The sequence below is a fragment of the Phocoena phocoena genome, chromosome 12, assembly GCF_963924675.1.
Source record: "Phocoena phocoena chromosome 12, mPhoPho1.1, whole genome shotgun sequence".
Taxonomy (NCBI): domain Eukaryota; kingdom Metazoa; phylum Chordata; class Mammalia; order Artiodactyla; family Phocoenidae; genus Phocoena; species Phocoena phocoena.
In genome coordinates this window covers 78,527,405-78,548,342 of record NC_089230.1, presented here as the reverse complement: position 1 = coordinate 78,548,342, position 20,938 = coordinate 78,527,405, and positions in this window count along the sequence as shown.

Genomic DNA, 20,938 nt, shown 5'->3' with positions numbered 1-20,938 from the left:
TATGTGGTAGCAGGCAGCCAAGCGACCCTCGCAGGTGGAGGAACAACAGCCTGGGGGCGTGCATAGGTGGCGTGGGAAGTCGGGGTCTGTGGTGGTGGGTAGACTTCTCTTGGGTCTCCACATTTCCATCCCTGACATGCCTGTTTTAGGATCTCATAAGGTAGAGTGAGAATTAAGTGACATAATCTATGTATAGCACTTCAGCCCGTTCTTGGCATTCAGTACCAGATCAGTAAAGGTTAGCTATCTCCCTCTAAAAAAAGCCTATTTTAATATCAAGATTAAGAAATTCTTTTCATTCTATGGGACTTTCACCTAGCTGGTTTTTAGGGAGCATGGGATATAGACAGTTTATTTCTTTTAAAATTAATGTCTTGCATTTAATGTAAAAAGATGGCTTTCTAATTGTACAATAATTAAACAGATGTTACAGTGGGAAATGGGATTGGTCATGCTGTCATTTAAATGAGGAATGAGGAGAAGGTCAAGGCCTTGATTTTCCATAATCACTATTAGGGTCACACAAAATGTCATTTCCGGTAATGGGGTCTACATCTTCATTCTTCTGTTAGGACTTCTGAAGTAATGAGGAGGAAAAAAAAGTTATAGTGTATTTCACTGACAGCTTAGAAGATTTGAGTTAATATTCTTTAAGGTTCTATAGGGCTTTATCAAATACTAGTTCAGCTCAAATTAAAATGGAAATTACTGTAATATTTCTCCTCTGAGAAAGAACTCCTTTGTCTGATCTGTCACTGTATCATCATTTATTCTTCTGTTATCAGAATGATCATTCAATCATATTTTGTTCTTTTAGGGTTAATTATAAGCTTAGAGAATTGCCGTCAGCCTCTCTCCCCAGTGCCACGACTATATCCTAGAACCTTTCATCGGGATTCTGACAAAGCAGGATCTTGGACCTACATCTATCTTTTCTATTCTGTTTTTGGAAGGAAGTGAGTTAAAGAGATTATATAATTTGTCAGTAGTCAGAAATCATCACACTTGGACTTTTTTTCGACTTGTGTCTTTTCCTAAGGAATTTTACATTGTGCTCTGCTAGAACCACCAGTACAGATCTGGAAAAACTGTGGGTTCACCCTCAGTTGATGAAAATGATGGAGCTCAATGCTGATATTGCGCAGACCCTACTTGCTCTGTCAGACGTGATTACAGTTTCTGTTAATAGCCATTCGGTTTCTTAAACTGTGGCCGCCCTCTGCCACCTCTCTGTTTGAAAAATGTGTGTGTTCTCTATTCCCTTAACTCAGGGGTCAGACTTTGAGGATAAGGTAATGATTTCTTAAGGCTTCAATGTTCTTATTTCCCTGCTCCCAAATGTACCAAAGTGTACTGTTCATGGTTGTTAAGAGTGCCTCTGACCAAGCCCCGTGCAACTGCATCTGGCCCGTGATGCAATTCCAGGTGATGCTTTGAGAATTTGATGTGGTGTTTTCATTTGTCTCACTAGTAAATGGATATATATTGCTTCTAGTTTGCCAGGTGTAGTCTTCTCAGCTGTAAGGAGAATCCTTTAGGTATCTTTGATCATGGAAATGATAGTTTAAAATTAGAGATGTGACCTCACATAGAGCACAGAGCAGATTTTGTTTCCACTGGAAAGAAGTGGTTCCTGAATATAAACGTTAAAAACAATAGATGCTTAAGGATGCAGAATGCGCAGAAGTGTTGAGGCTAGTCTTGTTTCGTACTAAAACCAGCTGCACAATGAAAGGAAAATAGTACTATTCTTTATCCCACTCTGCCTCAGGCCTTGTTTCTATTTGAGGTGGTAATCTTTATGGCTAAAATGTTTAACACGTTTTCATACCAGCTTCATCATTTCGTAACATTTTTGATTTCCCTGAGAAAAAAAGCTCTGTGACTGTGGATGCTCTCAGGACATGTCCACCTCTTCACATGCTGTGCAGTGTCTCACCCTTAATGGAACTCAATCAAGAGTGGCTGAATGAAGGACACGTTTTTCCTTATTTTATGCTTCTCTGTAGTCTGAACTGGTAAAGACACCATTGTCTGGTGACATATGACAATGTTATGGTGGTTTTGATAGCATAGGGAACTGTGGCCTCCATGCCTGATCTAAGAGGAACAAGAAGGCTCCATTTCTTGGGTAAAATGTACTATTTAAGAAAATTTTCTAGTGTTTTTTCCCTTCTTTTTTATGGTTTTTGAAAACCTCGCAAGTTGTAGGAGAGTCTGTTCTCACACATTCCTAACCGTCTGCTCGGCTACGCCACCGTGGACACAAGTGTATGTCCCATGGACCTAAATCTCATTATGTCTCAAGCCGAACCCATCCTTTTTTCTTTTAATCAGTTCCCCCTCACTGTTAACATCATCACACTTATTCCAACTACTTCTTCCAGTAATTTGGCATGGTGCTTGACTTCCACACTTTCCTGCATGCATTTTCTGATCCACGGCCCAATACTGCCAATGCTACCCTCCCAGCATCACTTACCCCATCTCCTTTTCTGCACACCCACCTACCACTTGCTTCATTGCATCTCGTGTCTTTGTTTTTCTTTCTTCTTTCTGCCCTAGTCCTTCCCTTTTAAATCAAGGGACATCTGCTCTCTTCAGATCATTTTGAAGCAGACATCTAATTACATCACCCAGTCATTCACTTTTTGTCCTAAGGTCCCCAACTGCTTATGGAAAAAAGCATTCTAGCTATTGTTCTAGAACAGCATTTTCCAATAGAATACAATTTGCACCACATAACTTAAAACTTTGTCCTAGTTCCATTAAAAAAATTAAAAGAAAGTGATGTATTTTTAACTTAGTATTTTATTAAATTATTGTTTCAACATGTCATCAGTATAAAATTATTAATATTTTACATTCTTCTACTAAGTCTTTGAAATGTGATTTTAGCTGCATTTCAAGGGCTCAATGCTATGTGTGGGTAATGGCTACCCCATTAGACAGTGAAGCTCTAGACCTTTCACTGCTTACTACAAACCTGTTTCTGTCTCTGATTTTCTTTCCTCTGTATACACAACATGCTCCATCCAAGTTGAACTCTGTGTTCATGTCTATAAATCATCTATAAACCACCATGTCTCTGTGCTGTTTTGTACCTGTGGAATGCTATTTCCCCTCCACACTTGCCGATCTTGCAAGTGTTTACAGCTTTGTTCAAATGCCACTGCTCCAGGAGGTCCTATCTTCCGTCACGTGAAGTAAGCTTTCCCCTCTTTGACTTTCCACAGCTTATTTTCTGGAATGGCAGTTAGCAATCTTAATTTTTCTACTAGGTCATACATTTCTTGAGAACAAGGACTGTGTTTTCTTCTTTGTGTCACAAAGCTTAGCCCTGGGCTTTGCTCATAATGGCATTTACTGAATGCTTATTGAATCATAAGTCAAACTCCACCTGAAGGTGATTTTATTAACTAGGTTTAGAAATGACTGCAAGTAGTCTGAAATGAAAAAAGTGTACATGGATACGTATGTAATTATTTTGGATTTATGTGCTTTCAAGTTAGGAGAAAATGTAGCTTTACCAACAACAGTATATTGTATAAAGTATATTGTATGAGTATATACAGTATACTCATATTGAGACAGGAGGGAAGGGGGTAGGGCACAACCTTTGAAAGAATGACATAGCCATTGAGGATATGACAAAAACTGGTTCGAACCAACTAGGTCCAAGATGGCGGACAATTCGACTTCCAATGGACCTTGGCCTCATTGTAATACATTAGCATATGCTAAGTGACACACCCACAGGTACCATGACAGTTTCAAGGCCAACCATGAAAGGCCAAAAAGTGGGTGATGGCCCAGTTCCTGGAAATCTCTGCCCCTCCTGCAAAATAGTTGGAATAATCCTCTCACTCATTAGCCTATGAAATTACCCAGCCCATAAAAACTAACCACCCCGTATTTCAGGGCTGCTCTTGCCTTTTGAGGCCGACTGCATTCTGCATGTGGAATGTGTATCTCTCAGTATACCTGCTTTCACTTTACTATGGCTCGTTCTTAAATTCTTTCCTGCAAGAAGCCAAGGAACTTCACTTGGCAGCCTGTCCCAGGAACTCACCTGAGACCTGGGATGTGACCATCCTCTCCTGCCCCATTTTCCTACAACAGTATGGCTTGTGTAAAGAGTTTATAAGGACATATTTTCGCTTAATAAGTGCCAGGTGAATACTTTCATAGATTTCTTTACAATCACCTCGATTAGCCATTCTTTGAGAGAGGATGCTGCAAGGGGTTGCTTTTTTTTTTTTTGCTTATCAGTTACTAGCTAAGGACCACAGGGAATCAGAAAGAATCTTGGCCTCTCCATGAGCCATTTAACAGAACTTCCTCTTTTGTCTGTTTTACACACCCATTTTCCTCAGGATGATCGAGTCAGGAATTTGTCTCTAAGAAAGCTTGATATTGGTGAGGCTTAGGTATAGATTTGTTTTAATGATGGTGTCTCTCCTTAAATTTGCCTTGGATTGCTTCCTGCCATTGTAAAATAGGTTCTTCTAATAGAAATGCCTAAAATTTGTTAATTGATGCACCAGAACGTGCCAAGTTTCCATATTCCAACCCAGCTTCTTTTTTTTTTTTTCTTGGATGGATGTACCATAATGGAAATTTCTCTGTGGTCTCTGAGTGTAGCAGATGCTGTCAGTTTTTCACTCATATCTCCTGGGATCCCTTTATCATTTCTGCGCGTGCCAGCCTGACTTCCAAAATCCAGGACCTTTGCACAGCCAACTGAAGGTGCTGAGAATTTATGTACTCTTGTGAGCATCCAATTACTGAAGGATGTGAGGGTAAATGCACTTTAGTTCCCCCAGCCTTGGCTGTGAGGCATGCACTTTACACAGTTTCCAATAGCTTCTCCTCACCCACAGTGCTTGCCGCCTTAATAATGCATCCTTAATAGTTTGCCTTCCCTTTCCTTCCTGTACCCGCTCCAGTCAATGTGGGTTTCCGTGCCCCTCCCAAATAAACTTGATGCATTCAGTCCTCAACTCAGTGGCTGGTTTCTGAAGAACTTAAGACAGTGAGCTAATCAAGGATTTAAAGTCCTTAGCGTGGTTTCTATTCTCCCCACCTCTCTTTCCTTCTCTTTTCCCACTCTTTTCTCTCCCACTTCCCTGTGACTTTCCTTTCCTTATCCAATGCTTGTGGAATGCCTATTTTATGCCAATCCCCAAATAATAGAGATGAAAGACAGTTTTTTTTTTAAATTTGTGCTCAAGAATCTCGATCTCCCTGTTTATTCAGGGAGATAGAACAGGAAAGAGAATGTTATAATACAGAGCGGTAAGTGCGCTAAGATGGAGAGAAATGCAAGGTACTACCAGAGTGAAGTACAGGGGAAGATACAGGGCATCAGAGAAGGCTTCTCATAGGAGTTGCTGCCCAGACTGTTTAAAAGCCGTTGTTATCAAAGTGTAGTCGCTGTATCTACAACAGCATCACCTGGGAATTCCTTAGTAATGCAGACTTTCAGAGCTAACCCAGACCTACTGCATGGGAAGCTCTGGGGCTGGGACACAGTCATCTGTACTTCAACAAGCCTGCCACGTGATTCCGATGCCCTTGTCTCACTTCACCTGGCACCTAGAATCAGCTTCCAAATGGAATGCTTGCACTTGTTTCAGAGTCAGCTTCTGGAGTTACCCAAATTAAAATTGTGCTCTTGAACTACTGGAATTTTTAATTACCTGCGGCTGCTTTGGATAACGGCAGCCTAGTTACATATCAGGCTTTCTACTGTGAATCACGTTCCACTGAATGTTTCATGAAATCTATACAAGTTGGTTTGTCCTTTTTTCCTCTTTCTTTTAACTTAAAAAAAGGCTATTTCAGCCTCTTGTTGATTTTGATGACATGAGTTTTTGTTCTTTGAACTTTTTTTTTGAGGAGAAAAGAAAAATGATTTGTTTCAGCTTATCTCTACTAATATCCTCGTCAGACTGAATGGAGAAGATGGTGTTGATTTTGATAAAACACCAATGAAAGCCAACAAGAGAAAATTATTTATTCCAAATTCTTAATTCTAAATTATTAAAGCTCATGCACAGGTGTGGTCTTGTTGATACTAGGAGACTAATTTTTACATGGACCACTATTGGGTAACTGTCCATCAAACATTTGGGAACCATCCTAAACGACACAAACCCAGTAAGAGGAAAAAAAAAAAAAATCAGTCCGGAAGATTTGGTGTTATATCAGATTGATACATGGGTGATTACTTTGAAAAAAAACCTCCTATGATTGTTTTATAATTTTAAGTTTGGTAATGGAAAAACCTTCTTCTTGGTTGGAATGGGTATTAAGTGGTTTTCCTCTTATTATGTGCCACTGTCACATCATAATAAGACATAATAAAAGTCAAAACAACTTGAATATATTTCAAACCCTGGCAGTAAAATTGTTTGGCAAGCTTATTACCAACATCATTAGAGAAGAATAAATAGAATCACATACTCAAACATAAACCAGTAGCAGAGAGTTTCAAATGATTTTTTACATTCTTACAGCTTTGCTAATCCTGTTGTCTCAAAAGTAAAAACATTGTGTGATCATCCTACAGAGACATACCCATGCGCTATCGTTTTATTCTCAATTATATTTGTTTTTATTATGTACTAGACTTATAGCCCCATTTGATCTACATATCATAGGGGCAGCTGAAATTGATGTAAATTTTGTGGATTTAGATTGGTCTCTCCCCAAACTAGGTCCTCTTCTTACCTTCCTGTTTATTAGTCATTATCTCCATGAATATAGATTGAAAATCTGAGTTTTATCTTTGACCTCTTCTGTCTTGCTCAGGCTGCCATAAAGAATATCAAGACTGGGTGATTTAAACAACAGAATTTTTTTTTTTTTTTCGGTACGCGGGCCCCTCACTGTTGTGGCCTCTCCCGTTGCGGAGCACAGGCTCCGGATGCACAGGCTGAGCGGCCATGGCTCACGGGCCCAGCCGCTCCGCGGCGTATGGGATCTTCCCGGACCAGGGCACGAACCCGTGTCCCCTGCATCGGCAGGCGGACTCTCAACCACTGCGCCACCAGGGAAGCCCCTAAACAACAGATTTTTATTTCTCACAGTTCTGGAGGCTGGGAAATCCAAGATCAAGGTCCTGGCAAGGCAGGTTTCATTATGAGGCTTCTTCTCTTGGCTTGTAGGTGGCTACCAACCATCTTGCTGTATGTCCACATGACTTCTTTTTGTGTGCAGGGGGAGAGAGAGAAAGATCTCTCATTATAAGGGCACTGATGCCATCATGACAGCCCTACCCTCATGACCTCATCTTACCCTAATTACCTTCCAAAGACCCCATCTCCAAATACGAGGGGGTTTTGAGGGTTAGAGCTCCAACATATGAATTTGGGGGGAACGCAAACATTCAGCCTCCCTTTTCTTCTCAGTCACTAAGTTTTGCCAAGTCTTTCTTTGTGATAATGCTTTCACCTGTACCTTCCTTTCCACTCTGATTAAGAACATTTTAATTCAGGACTCTTATTATTTAATACATGGGTTGTTGCAACAGGTTTTTTTTTTTTTTTTTTTTTTTTTTGCGGTACGCGGGCCTCTCACTGTTGTGGCTTCTCCCGTTGCAGAGCACAGGCTCCGGACGCGCAGGCCCAGCGGCCATGGCTCACGGGCGCAGCCGCTCTGCGGCATGTGGGATCTTCCCGGACCGGGGCACGAACCCGTGTCACCTGCATCGGCAGGCGGACTCCCAACCACTGTGCCACCAGGGAAGCCCTGCAACAGTTTTTTAATGGCACTTGCCTCTAAAATTTATTATCTTAATCCATCATGCACACAGTTACCAGGCCAGTCTTCCTAAAATGACTCAAACTGTGTCGGTACCTCCCTGAACAATGTCAGTTATTCCCAGTTGTCTGTAGGCGAGGTAAGACTGCCTGATCTGGCTAAGGTCTCCCACAGTCAGTTCACAGATCTCCCTTTCCAATCCTCATTTCCCTGTGTTCCCACCTGTCAACAGGCCGACTAATGACCCCATGCTTCTGAAAGCTGGTCTCCCCCAGCCCAGGTTCATGGCTTCCGCATGTGGCAGCACTCCCCTCCCCCAGTCCCAGCTCTCTGGAGTGTAGTAGTCCTTGCACTCAAGCTGTCCTCCTCTGAGAATCACTGAACTCTTAGGTAAATGTATTCTGAACTTCTCGTTTGGCATGTTTTACTCTACTATGTAAGTATAAATGCATCCATGAAAAATATATGGTTATCTCTGTGTGTGTGTTTTTTAAAGGAATCATCTTATATCATCTTGCAGCTGGGTGTTTGTTTTTTAATTCAACAGTCCAACAATTTGCTTTTCTTAAGATTTACTCATGTAGATTTGTTTAATCCTCTTTATCTATCTGTATGGTATTTCACTGACTATACCACATTTTAATATGAGATTCCCCTTTTCATATACATTTAGTTTATCTCCAGTTTTCATTTGCTATTCAAGAAGTTTCACAAATGTTCTGATACATGTTTCCTTTTGGCATATCTTCTGAAAGTTTCTTTTCTTTTTTTGTTTTTTGGTGCTGTCACTTTAATGTTATCACTTGAAAGACAAGGATTCTAAATTTTTTTTTCTCTTTTTAAAAAATTGAGCTATAATTGACATATATTATTCTCAGATGTACAACATAATGATTTGATATTTAAAAATTTTTTAAATTTGTATTGAAATATAGTTGATTCACAATGTGTTAGTTTCAGGTATACAAAGTGATTCAGATATATATATATATATATTCTTTTTTTTGTATTCTTTTCCATTATAGGTTATTACAAGTTATTGAGTATAGCTCCCTGTGCTATACAATAGGTCCTTATTGGTTATCTACTTTATGTATAATAGTGTGTATATTTTAATGCCAGACTCCTAATTTGTCCCTCCCCCCTTTCCCTTTTGGTAACTATGATTTGATATTTGTATATATTGCAAAATGATTACAACAATAAGTCTAGTTAACATCCATCACCACAGGTAGTTGTACATTTTTTCCTTGTGATGAGAACTTTAAAGATCTACTCTCTAAGCAGCTTTCAAATATACAGTACACTGTTATTAACTACAGTCACCATGCTCTTTATTACATTCCCATGACATTTATTTTATAACTGGAAGTTTGTACCTTTTGACCCCCTTTATCCATTTTACCCCCGCCCCCCACCCCCCCCCCCACCCCCCCCCCCCCCCCCCCCCCCCCCCCCCCCCCCCCCCCCCCCCCCGCCATGCCTCTGGCAACCATCGTACTGGTATTTCTCTTTCTCTGGCTGACTTATTTCACTTAGCATTATGCCCTCAAGATCCATTCATCTTGTCACAAATGGCAAGATTTCCTCTATTTTGTGTGGTGAATATTTCTGTATATGTCACAACTTCTTTATCCATTCATCCATCCATGGAAATTTAGGTTGTTTCCATATCTTGGCTATTGTAAATAATGCTGCAGTAACATGGGGGTGCATATATCTTTCTGAGTTAGTGTTTTCATTTCCTTCAAATAAATACCAGAAGTGGAATTGCTGGATCATATGGTAGTTCTATTTTTAATTTCTTGAGGACCTTTTGTAGTGTTTTCCACAATTACGTTCCCAATTGCACTAATTACATTCCTACCAAGAGTGCACAAATGTTCTCTTTTACCACATCTTTGCCAAAACTTATTTCTTATCTTTTAGATCACAGCCATTCTAAAAGGTGTGAAGTGATACCTCATAGTGTTTTTGATTTGCATTCCCTTGATGATGAGTGATGTTGTATACCTTTTTATGTACCTGTTGGCCATCGGTAGGTTTTCTTTGGAAAAATGTCTATTCAGATCTTCTGCCATTTTTAATTGATTTATTTTTTTTCTTGTTGAGTTTTATGCATTCTTTATATATTTTGGATATTAATCCCTTATTAGATGTATGGTTTGCAAATATTATCTTTCATTCAGGTAGTTGCTTTTTCATTTTGTTGATGGTTTCCTTTGCTGTGCAGAAGCTTTTTAGTTTGATGTAGTTCCTCTTGTTGATTTTTGCTTCTGTTGCCTTTGTTTTTGGTGTCAAATTCAAAACTTGCCACTTATGTTTTCTTCTAGGAATTGTATGGTTTTGGGTCTTACATTCAAGTCTTTAATCCATTTTAATTTAATTATTTGTATATAAAATGATGGCTCTCTTTCATTCTTTTGCATGTAGCTGTCTAGTTTTCCCAACACTGTTTGCTGAAGAGACTGTCCTTTCTCCGTTGCATATTCTTGGCTTCTTTGTTGTAAATTAATTGACCGTAAATGAGTGGGTTTATTTCTGGGCTGTTTATTCTGTTCCATCAATCTCTGTGTCTGTTTTTTTGCCAATACCATACCATTTTGATTACTGTAGCTTTGTATTATAGTTTGAAATCAGGAGCATGATGTCTCCAGCTGTATTCTTTTTTCTCAAGGTTGCTTTGGCTATTTTAGGACTGCTTGTTCAATTTCTGTGAAAAGTGCCTTTGGAATTTTGACAGTGTTGGGGAGGGGGAAATTTCTTCCTCTACCCCTCTTTAGTTCTTGTGCCTGGACTAATAATAAAATTGACACATCAGATTAATAGGAGAAAAACAAATTTAATTTTGTGTGCACAGAAGACCAGAAAATGATGCTCAGAGCACAACCACAAGCAGGCAACATTTATACCTTTTTACACAGAGAAATAATAAATTTGTGAGGATTTGACAGGACAAAGAAACTTAGGTTTGGGTGTTTAATTCGTAAGGAATTTAAGCAAAGTTTGGGCTTGGGTAGTGAATTAGTAAAGAAGTAACAAGGTTTGTTTATACAGGCTTCTTGGCCCTGAATTCCTTGTCTCTGGTGACAAAGATGTCTTTCTTTGTCACCAGAGGACACCTTTCACATGGGAAATTTATTTCCTGCTTTCAGGAAGACAGAAAGGAGGGATTGATGTGTCCTTCTCGCATCAGTGGTTTCTTAAATAACTTTATTTCAAAATAATCAATATGCCATTGAGACATATTTTGGGGGTGGCCTGCCCTGGGCCCCAACAATAGGGATTGCATTGAATCTGTAGATTGCTTTGGGTATTATGGACATTTTAAAAACATTAGTTCTTCCAATCCATGAGCAGGTAATATTTTTCGATTCATTTATTTGTATCTTTTTCAGTTTCTTTCATCAGTGTTATAGTTTTCAGTGTACAGGTCTTTCATCTCCTTGGTTAAATTTATTCCTTGGTATTTTGTTCCTTTTGCAGTTTTAAATAGGATGATTTTCTTAGTTTCTCTTTGTTATAGTTAATTACTAGTGTGTAGAATAGCAACAGACTTTTGCGTACTGATTTTTGTATCCTGCAACTTTACTGAATTCATTTATTAGTTCTAACAGGTTTTGATGGTATCTTTAGGGTTTTATGTATATAATTTCTGTGAAATGACATGTGACAGTTTCACCTGTTCCTTTCCAGTTTGATGACTTATTTCTTTTTCTTACCCAATTGCTGTGGCTAGGACTTCAATAAAAGTGGTGAGAATGGACATCCTTGTCTTGTTACCGATCTTAGAGGAAACACTTTCAGCTTTTCACTGTTGAATGTGATGTTAGCTGTGGGCTTGTCATATATGGCCTTTATTATGTTTAGATATGTTCCCTCTCTACCCACTTTGTTGAGAGGTTTCAGCATAAATGGATGTTGAATGTTGTCAAATGTTTTTTCTGAAGTAACTTATTTTAAGTAACTTTATATACCATAAATAAATTGTTGATTGCTGTTTACTAAGACTATAGTGCTAATACTTTCTAGTATTGTCTCATTCTTATTAATGTAGAAACAGTTTTTTCTTGCTCTAAACCTGTCTTCCAATGATAAGTTATGGTTTTCTAAGCTATTTTTTTTGTTAAATTGTATAAGTATCTTAAAACTAAATGAATGCATTACTATATTCTGCTTTTGGGAATATTATAGATAGGTTTCTTAAGTAGTGAATTAGAAATATCTCAGTATGTGGTATACTCTCATTTTCAGACTAGAAATAATAATGTTTACTTGAATTGGGAAATTACTAGTACCAGTACTTCCTTGTTAAAACTTTAGGATGTTCATTGCAGCACTATTTACAATAGCCAGGACATGGAAGCAACCTAAATGTCCATCGACAGAGGAATGAATAAAGAAGATGTGGTACATATATACAATATACATATATTTCCTCTTGTCCTCATTTCATGTTTTAGAGGAAGATTATTTTGGCTCTATAAAGACTTAATTAAGAGACAGCCCACATCCCAGTGCCTGGTCTTGCATTGTAGAATTTACAGCCAAGAAGAAAATGTATTTTTGAAAGGGCGATGGATGGTCTCATCCCTCACTAATTGACACCCCATCTGTTGATGCCTTTTTTTCCCTTCCTGTTCTCTGCACTTCATGTGAATAGGAGACATGGCTCATGTTTGGTAATTGATAAAATTTCTTTGAGAGAAAAAAATAAAGGTTTCAGCTCCCTTGGGGGGGGAAATAAGGAACGAAATAATGCCATTTGCAGCAACATGGATGAAACTAGAGATTGTCATACAGAGTGTAAGTGAGAAAGAGAAAACAAATATCGTATAATATTTCTTACATGTGGAATCTAGAAAAATGGTACAGATGAACTTACTTGCAAAGCGGACAAGAGTCACAGATGTAGAAAAAAAAACTTATGGTTACAGAGGGGGGAAGGGGGGTGGGATGAATTGGGAGATTGGGATTGACATATGTGCACAGCTATATATAAAATAGATAACTAATGACAGCCTACTGTATAGCACAGGGAACTGTACTCAGTGCTCTGTAGTGACCTAAATAGGAAGGGAACCTAAAAAAGAGTGGATATAGTATATGTATAACTGATTCACTTTGCTGTACAGCAGAAACTAACACAGTATTGTAAAGCAACTATTCTCCAATAAGAATTAATTAAAAAACACCCCAAAACTTCAGGAGGATTTCATTGATCAATATTGACCTTGTCGATCAAAAGACCGAATTGCTTATTATCTTATTATTATTCCGTTGTTTATGTGGTTAGAGTACTTGAGCAGTAGAGAATCATTCTTTTCTTACATATATCCACAACCTATGAGATAACTTCTTTCTTCATCAATGTTATGATGTCACTGAAAAGCTATCATCTTGGTCTGATTTATTCCCTGAAAGTGCTTGCTTCTTTTGCTGATGGTTCTTTGTGCTATTTTCTTTGTAAATGCTTGCTTCGTTATTTCTCCTTAAATTGAAAAAAGGCTTTCAGGAATGTAATTTTCAGGCTCATTCTAAGTATTTGGAAGCTGTGTGCCAATTTCTCTTCCTGTCTTCCCTTCTTCACTTTCTGAAACAACGGCCAACCATTCATGTGCATATACGTACTCAAACGGCACTACTGCAAGTTAGTCTCCAGTGTGGAATGAGAGATTTTGTGCCGATTTTGCTTTTGAGCCAAGCGAAATAGAGGGGAAGTTAGATGTTTGAGGCAAACTTAATGGTTCTGGAGGTGGACACATGTTAAATGAACATTTTTGTGACTTGCTGGCTCTTAACGAGCAGAACTAGGACTGATCAACTTTTACACGCTTGTCAGTAGACACTGGTTCTCAGTGACACTTGGCCCTTGTTTGCTGTGAGAGAAGCTTCTGTGATAGTTTTAAGGAAAAAAAAATAGGATCTAAAACATATAACACTCTTTTCCCCGTCATTCAACAGAACTGACTTGGAAATGAGTAAGAGACATATTGTGAATTATGCCCTATTACTCAGACACAAAATGTCACGTGACACCTAGAATTTGCCAGGGCCACATGTCAGGCATTTTTGAAATGTATTTGACAAGGTGGTTTTCCAAGAAAGGCATATAACATAACGTGATATGACGGCAGGTCTAAGCCACCGGCACACTGAAACCAAGTAGATGTTGGTTCTGGAATCAATATTCCTATCCAAAAATATTTATTGAAGAGGAAAAGTCAGAGTTCTAGACACCTAGACATAGATGCCAGACTTTGCAGTGTTTTTGTAGCATTGATTTCATAGCATTAATTTAATTTGACTGAGTGGGACTCAGTATATTTGTATGTGTATTAATCAAGTCAAGATTATAGAAGTCCAGGAGAAAAGAATTATTTAAATCGTACACAGAGTAAGATTGATTTGTATAAGAAAAGAAGCAAGGGCTTGAAGTATTTGCTAAAGCCATTGCTTTCCATTGAGAAAATTCCTAGCTTTGGGCCAGGTAACGTACGTTAGCCCTTGCGTGTCTTTAGGGGGTATCCTATAGGTTGATGGACAGAGCTGAGCTGTCGGATCACGTCTTAGGTTAGCCATGAACTTCTTGTTTCCAGAATTCAAATTAACCTTGGCATCTATTGTGAAATCCCTGGTGCCTTCACATAAACCAGTATGTTCTCTGCAGCTGTGCACTTTGCAGTCACTGATTAGTGGTTAAGCAGTTGGCAAGAATGCTTTGGAGCTGTGATGAATGTGCTTCCCCGAGGCCTTCTGGTAGAAATTCTGCTTCACAGAATGAGTGAAATTTTTGGAATATATACTGGTGAAATTAGTCATGATGCATAAAACTGCGGCAAATAACAGTGTAGGGCTCATTGGACTAAATTGATGTTGGAGGATGGAGTCAGTAGTTAACTAGCTACGGGGCAAGGGCACATCAACCTTCCTAGGAACTCTAAAGGCAGAATATGCCAGGTGTTCCAGTTTTCTCATTTAACGTGGGAAGAGCAAGCCCAGCTCTTCTAGGCGTAAGAGTCAAACACGATAGTGATGGTATATATTCAATACCAAGTCTTTTGTGCCATGACTATGAAGAGAAAGTCTTGTTATCTCAGTTGTTCTAGAAAAGAATGCTAAAATTCAAAGAAATTTTTAACAAATAATTTATTTTCTTTCATATGCTCATTCTTTTAGGTTTCTAGTATGATTGATATTTTAGAAATATTTAGAAACAGCCTTTACATCAGGACTAGAAGTTAAAATGGAAAATAGCGAAGTAAGTAGTCCTGACCGTGTAAGGTTTGGGATTTATATGTTTGCGTGGGGCCATGCAATCTGAGGAGCTGGAGCCTCTTGTCTCTCCGGCATTATTTCCTTAAGAAATTGTGATAGCATATTATTTGAGAGAGCTTGAGTGCTTTTGCAGTATAGCTTCACTCTTTCTCCAAAGCATTCTATCATTTTAGAGGTGTTATGCAACTATTTAAGAGTGTGCTTGACTGTCTTCTAACAGTGCACTTCACACAAATGGAATGAGGTCATCTTTAAATTGAAATATCAAGTCTTTTTTTCAAGATCCTTGGAAGCAAACATTTTAAATCTAAATATATCATTTGATTATTTTAATATCACTGCATATATATGTTTAAACAAAAATAAAGGACATTACATCAACTTCAGATTTGTTTTATTCTTGTTATGTTTGGCTTCATCTGAACTACAGAGGTGGCAGAGAGAATGGAAAGCATGAAGCAGTTCAGTCCAGAGATACTTAGGAGCTAGGAAGACCAGGGGTCAGTGACGGAGTGGAAGCAGCCCGGAAGAGAGAAGGAAAATTTAAGAAGGATGCCATGTTTCTGACTGAAGTAACTGAAAGAGAAAAAGCAGATTTGGAAGTAAGATGAGTTTGGTTTTGAATGCATCGAATTTGAGCTCTCTAAGGACGTAGAGCAGAAATGTGTACTAAACATACGGATCTGGGCTACAGATTTGGGGAGTCATTGTCATAAAGACAGTAAGTGCATTAAATGGGGTAGCCTGCTTCTCTCCTTTCTCTGCACACTCTTCCCAGGCAGAGGACAGAACCCTGAGGAGCATCCACATGTAGGGGTAGAACATGAAGAGGAAGCCAAGCCATAAAGGTGACTCAGAAAAACTCAGCCAGAGAAGAAGGAGGAAGCTCAAAGAAGCCACAGTGTCAGAGAAGCTTGGAGACAGAAGCACGTCAGGGAATTAGAGGTGGCCAGTGATGCCACGTCTGTAGCACGGCCAAGTGAGACATGGGCAGAAAGGTGCCCACTGAATTTGTCATGAATGGAGTTTGTCCCAGAGAGGACTGTGCAGACAGGGAAAGGTGGAGTTAGAGCAGTTTCCAGTGGTGGCCATGCTGGGATGCGGTCGCGATGAGGGTGGCCGAGATATGGGTTGATGGAGAACAAACGCGTAAGCAGTTAGAATGTGGGATGGGCTATTGTATTCGTCAGGGTTCTCCAGAGAAACAGAATCAATATAAGAGGAGATGTGTTATGGGAATTGGTTCACATGATTATGGAGGCTGAGAAGTCCCACCATGTCTCATCTGCAAGCTGCAGAACCAGGAAAGCTGGTTGTATAATTCCTGAGATGGGAGGGAAATGTGGGATAAGGCTGTTGGTGTAAGCTCTGGGGTCTGAAGGCCTGAGAAGAAGGAGCTCCAATGTGTGAGAGCAAGAGAAGATGGTGTGTTCAGCTCAAGGAGAGTGGGCATGGAGGATAGAGAGAGAGAGAGAGAGAGAGAGAGAGAGAGAGAGAGAGAGAGAGAGAGAGAGAGGGCTCACCCTTCCTCTCATGCCCTCAAAGAATTGGGTGATGCCCTTATCGTTGAGAGTGGATCTCCTTTACTCAGTCTACGGATTCAAATGCTAATCTCCTCTGAAAACACCCTCAGGCACACCCAGAAATAATGTTTTACCAACGATCTGGGCATCCCTTAGCCCAGTCAAGTCGATGTATAAAACTTACCATCACAGTTATCAACATGGATATTGAAGTTACCTAGGATGGTGGCAGTACTGGGGGAAGGTCAAGGTGACATGGCAGAGTCTCTGTGGGTCAGCAGGAGTGATCAGGATTTTAGAAGAAATGTTGGGAGCAGGCATTGACTAGTGAGGCTCAAAATAGACAGGATTTTTATAAATGCAGTGAGGTAATGGTCTATGTTCCAGCTGTGACCCTTCGGAGAAAACAAACAATACAGTTTAAACTAGTTTGATATGTGGATGTTTAATGTTCAGACACTAGAAACAAAGTAGGGCCATTGGGGGATGTAGATGGGTTCTCAGGAGCTGAGCTTCTTTGTGTCCGTCTTTCCAAGGATACATCAAAGGTTCCTCTTATTTTTTTTCTGTGTCTGTCTCTGCTTTCTCTCTGGTTTTCCTCATCCTGCCATTGGTCTGTACATGATACCCAGGGTCAACCCACCCTTGAGTCCAAGGACGTCTCATGTCAAGTCCCCACGGCTAACTCTCAAGATTCTCAGTGTATTTCAGTTCCAATTGATGCTGGGGACGGGGAAAGCATGGAAGCCCGCCTTGTACAGTTTATAAATAACATTGATTTCAAGGGCAATGTCTACCTCACTTCCTGGCTTTGAAGGGCCTGGGAGAATAACTGGCCTGCAGTTCAGAGGTTTAGGGGAAGCCTGAAGTGTGTAAGTGCAGAATATAAGGAGAGAGGCAGTTTGTTAACCGTGGAAAAGGGGCTCCAGATGGGTTTAGAGGGTGAAGTGCAGGGCAAGTTTGCATTGGGAATAAGGAAGCGCACAACCATATAGCTTTTGTTGTTTCACCGTTTCTTTTCAATTATATGTTCCTCAAAATATTTCATGTCCTTAAGTAGACTGTGGTGCGTCAGAGGGCTTGTATAGTATTATATCGCTATATCTTACGTTTCTTTTGCATCGCAGCACCTGCTCACCTAGATACCCAGCAAAGGCCCTCTGTGTCCAGTGGATTTGGAATTTATATTCTTCCTTGAGATATGGATAATAATGTACAGGTCCTATCAACTGCACAGTACGGTTTATAGGTTCTTCTTCTTTATACCCGTCACATCTTGCAACACTCAGCCATGTGCCTGACCGGTACACAGTAACTGACTGAATCAATTTAAGCAAAGGGTAATATGATGGAACAAAATTAGTGAAGACACTGTTTCTAGTGCTTGGGGTTTTAGCAACTTTTTCAGCACTTTGAAAGGTGTCACACAGTTTCATGTGATGTTTAAGGACTCATTTCCATTAATGATATGTAACTATTCTGTTTTTTTTCCCATATTCTTTGATTTATTTTTTAACAAACTCCTGGGATTATTAGCCTGCCAGAGAGAAATAAGGGTGGAAATGGTGACCAGAAGCGCTGCAGTTACTTTGTCTGGAAATGTAAAGACAGGAGGAGGGACGTTGGGGACAGAGGGAATTTTCCAAAATAAGAATGAGAGAGAGTCTTTCCTAAATGCAGGTTATGTGAGATTGAACCATGACCAACTAAATGGATCCTGAAACAGTCTTGAGGTCTTACTCTGGATGGCTTCATGGCAAAGTTTCCCGGTTACCTTTCAGTAGTACTGGGCACCCTGCCCCAGTGAGAAGCCCACTTTTTCTCAGGATGACCAGTTAGCTTTTCCTTACCTGAATGGTGAGGGGCTGAAAGGTTCAGATGGTTTGGTGGATGAGGGGTTGCAGATAGAACTGGTGGGTATGTCTAAGGTAATTATAGAATGAAATCTAATTTGGGTGTCAAATAGTTTAATACCCAAGATTCAGGAATATATGATTGAGACTTACATATGAAAATTGCCAATATTTAAAGCTTTCTACTTTCTCCCTCCCTGTATGAGTCATAGTCTACTGGATGAGTTTTAGGAGATCTATTTCATAGTCAAAGCCACAGGCTACCTGATCATCTTGTTTATATAATAATGGTATGATATAATTACTCCAAATAATGAGTAGCTTGAAGCTTAGTTCTGAGCTGTGCCTGGTCACTTCAGGTGGTTACACTCTTTTCTCATGAGGCCTGAGATTTCATTGTGAAATGGGACAATGTGTCCAAAGTCTGCATCCCTCTATCTGGAACTTTCTGGCCACCAGTAGGACCAAGATTCATACTCTGTTGGTGGTGATGTGTCAGGAACATAATCCTTGAGGATGAATTGTCCCTTCAGTTAGTTTATTCTTTAAATATTGATTTAATCAATCTTTCAATTACTCCTCAGAATTTCTCACTTCTGCATCAGTTTTTGAATTATCTAATCACTAATGGAGGACATAGATATACTTATAACCAACAGTATCTCATAACAAAAATACCTAGATTCCATCATCAAACATATTCTCATGTTGCTCTTATAATAAGTATTTAATGAAAATTATGTGGTGTGTTCTTATAAATACAGAACTTGCTGCTCAGCTGACTTTCTCACTTTATTTGTTCTCTAATGTGTTAATGGAAGGGTTTCTAAAGTGAAAAAAAAGAACTTTGGAGAAACGTTTAAAACTTATTTCCAGAATATATCTAAGTATAAAGGACACAGATATAAATAACTCTTTCTTCAAATGGATATAAAAGCATGAAGGAAAGATTTAAAAAAATAAAAATTTATCAGAGATTAACTATGCTATTTTTAAATTTTATATCTGAATAACTTCCTTAAACCAATGCATTTAAAAAAGTAAATTCTCAGATAGTTTCTTTGTGTGGGTCATTTCAAATAAGGGATATTCTAGAATGCATGGGAAGATTTATAACATGGAATCGGTAGCTTTTCTTGCCGTGAATGTATTTTGAGAGTATTAATGTCATATAACTCACTTATTAAAATTTCAGTGAAAAGAATAGGCATCGCAAATCCTTGGGTAACTTTCACCTTTGAATGCCCATTCTTACCTGCCGGAGACCTTGTATTTCAGACCTTGCACTTTTCCAGCTGTGCAGAATTCACCTCTGTGCTGACTTTGGTTCTCTCTAGGGGGCGCACTGGGGGCAGTTTATCAAGATGGGGCAAACAAGGATTAGAGCTAGTCCTTTCAAACAGCAGTGCCCCCAATCTTGCTGCCTGACAGGAAGCCCTTTCCCTCCTGTCCATGGGGAGCCACCCTTCCCTCCTGCTCTCCTCACCAGTCTTTTGTCAGCTTGCACTGTGATCCACCATCATCACCACTTTCAGGACTCCCCAAGGGCCCTCAGTGGCTGCTTTCAGGTTCTCAGTTGTTTCATGCTGTCTGCTCTGCCAGAATGGTGGGCAAGAAAATTACTTGCTCTCAAATCATTTTATTTATTATTTATTTTTCTGCCCCTTCCCAGATGTCTCCATCGTTTTCCTTATCCTCAGAGATTCATCCTCTGTCTCCTTTGATCTTTCTCTTCTCCGTTGCCTTCCAAGTTTTTTTTTTTTTTTTTTTTCAATCTCATGTACTACACTCCAATAGATAATATTAAGTTTAAAAAGATAGCAGCTAGCATTGTGAGCTGTGAGTGACCTTTTAAGGATAGTTCTATCATTTTCTTCTGCCAATTTTAGGGAATAGTTTATATATGCACATAGCAGAATGACAGACCCAGTATTTAGGAGAGATGAGAATTCTTATGTATAATATACAAAGGCAGATAATAATTTACTAATGCCCCTAGATTGGTAACCCAAATTTATATCTTTTATCACTAAGTAGAATAATAAATTCCTCTATATCTGGATACTGGGACATAGATGAATAAATGAGCCAATTTTAAAGTAGCAAAAAAGAAGTAGTATTTTTTTCAGTATTCTCAACTACCTGTTTCACAGGTTGTTCTAATACATACATGATTACATTCAGTCCTTACAGTGAACCTTGAATTTTTGCTTCAGGAACCTAAAGGTCAGAGAAATTAAGCAACTTCTTCTAAGTCAGAAGCCTGTTGTGGCAATGCTTCAATTCCAAACCAGGTCTGTTAGACTCTGAAGTTCACATTTGTCATTCTATCAGCTTTCCCAGTGCGTGCTTTTGGAACACTGTGCCAGTGAGAGATTTCACCAACAAATAAGTGTTCTCTGCTTAATTAAGATTGAAAACTTCTTCCGTAGAGGAAATGGTTTAATTATGTTTAACCAGAATGGCCCAAACTTTTTATTATGCTGACTTTTCTTTCTTATTAATATTATGTGGTGT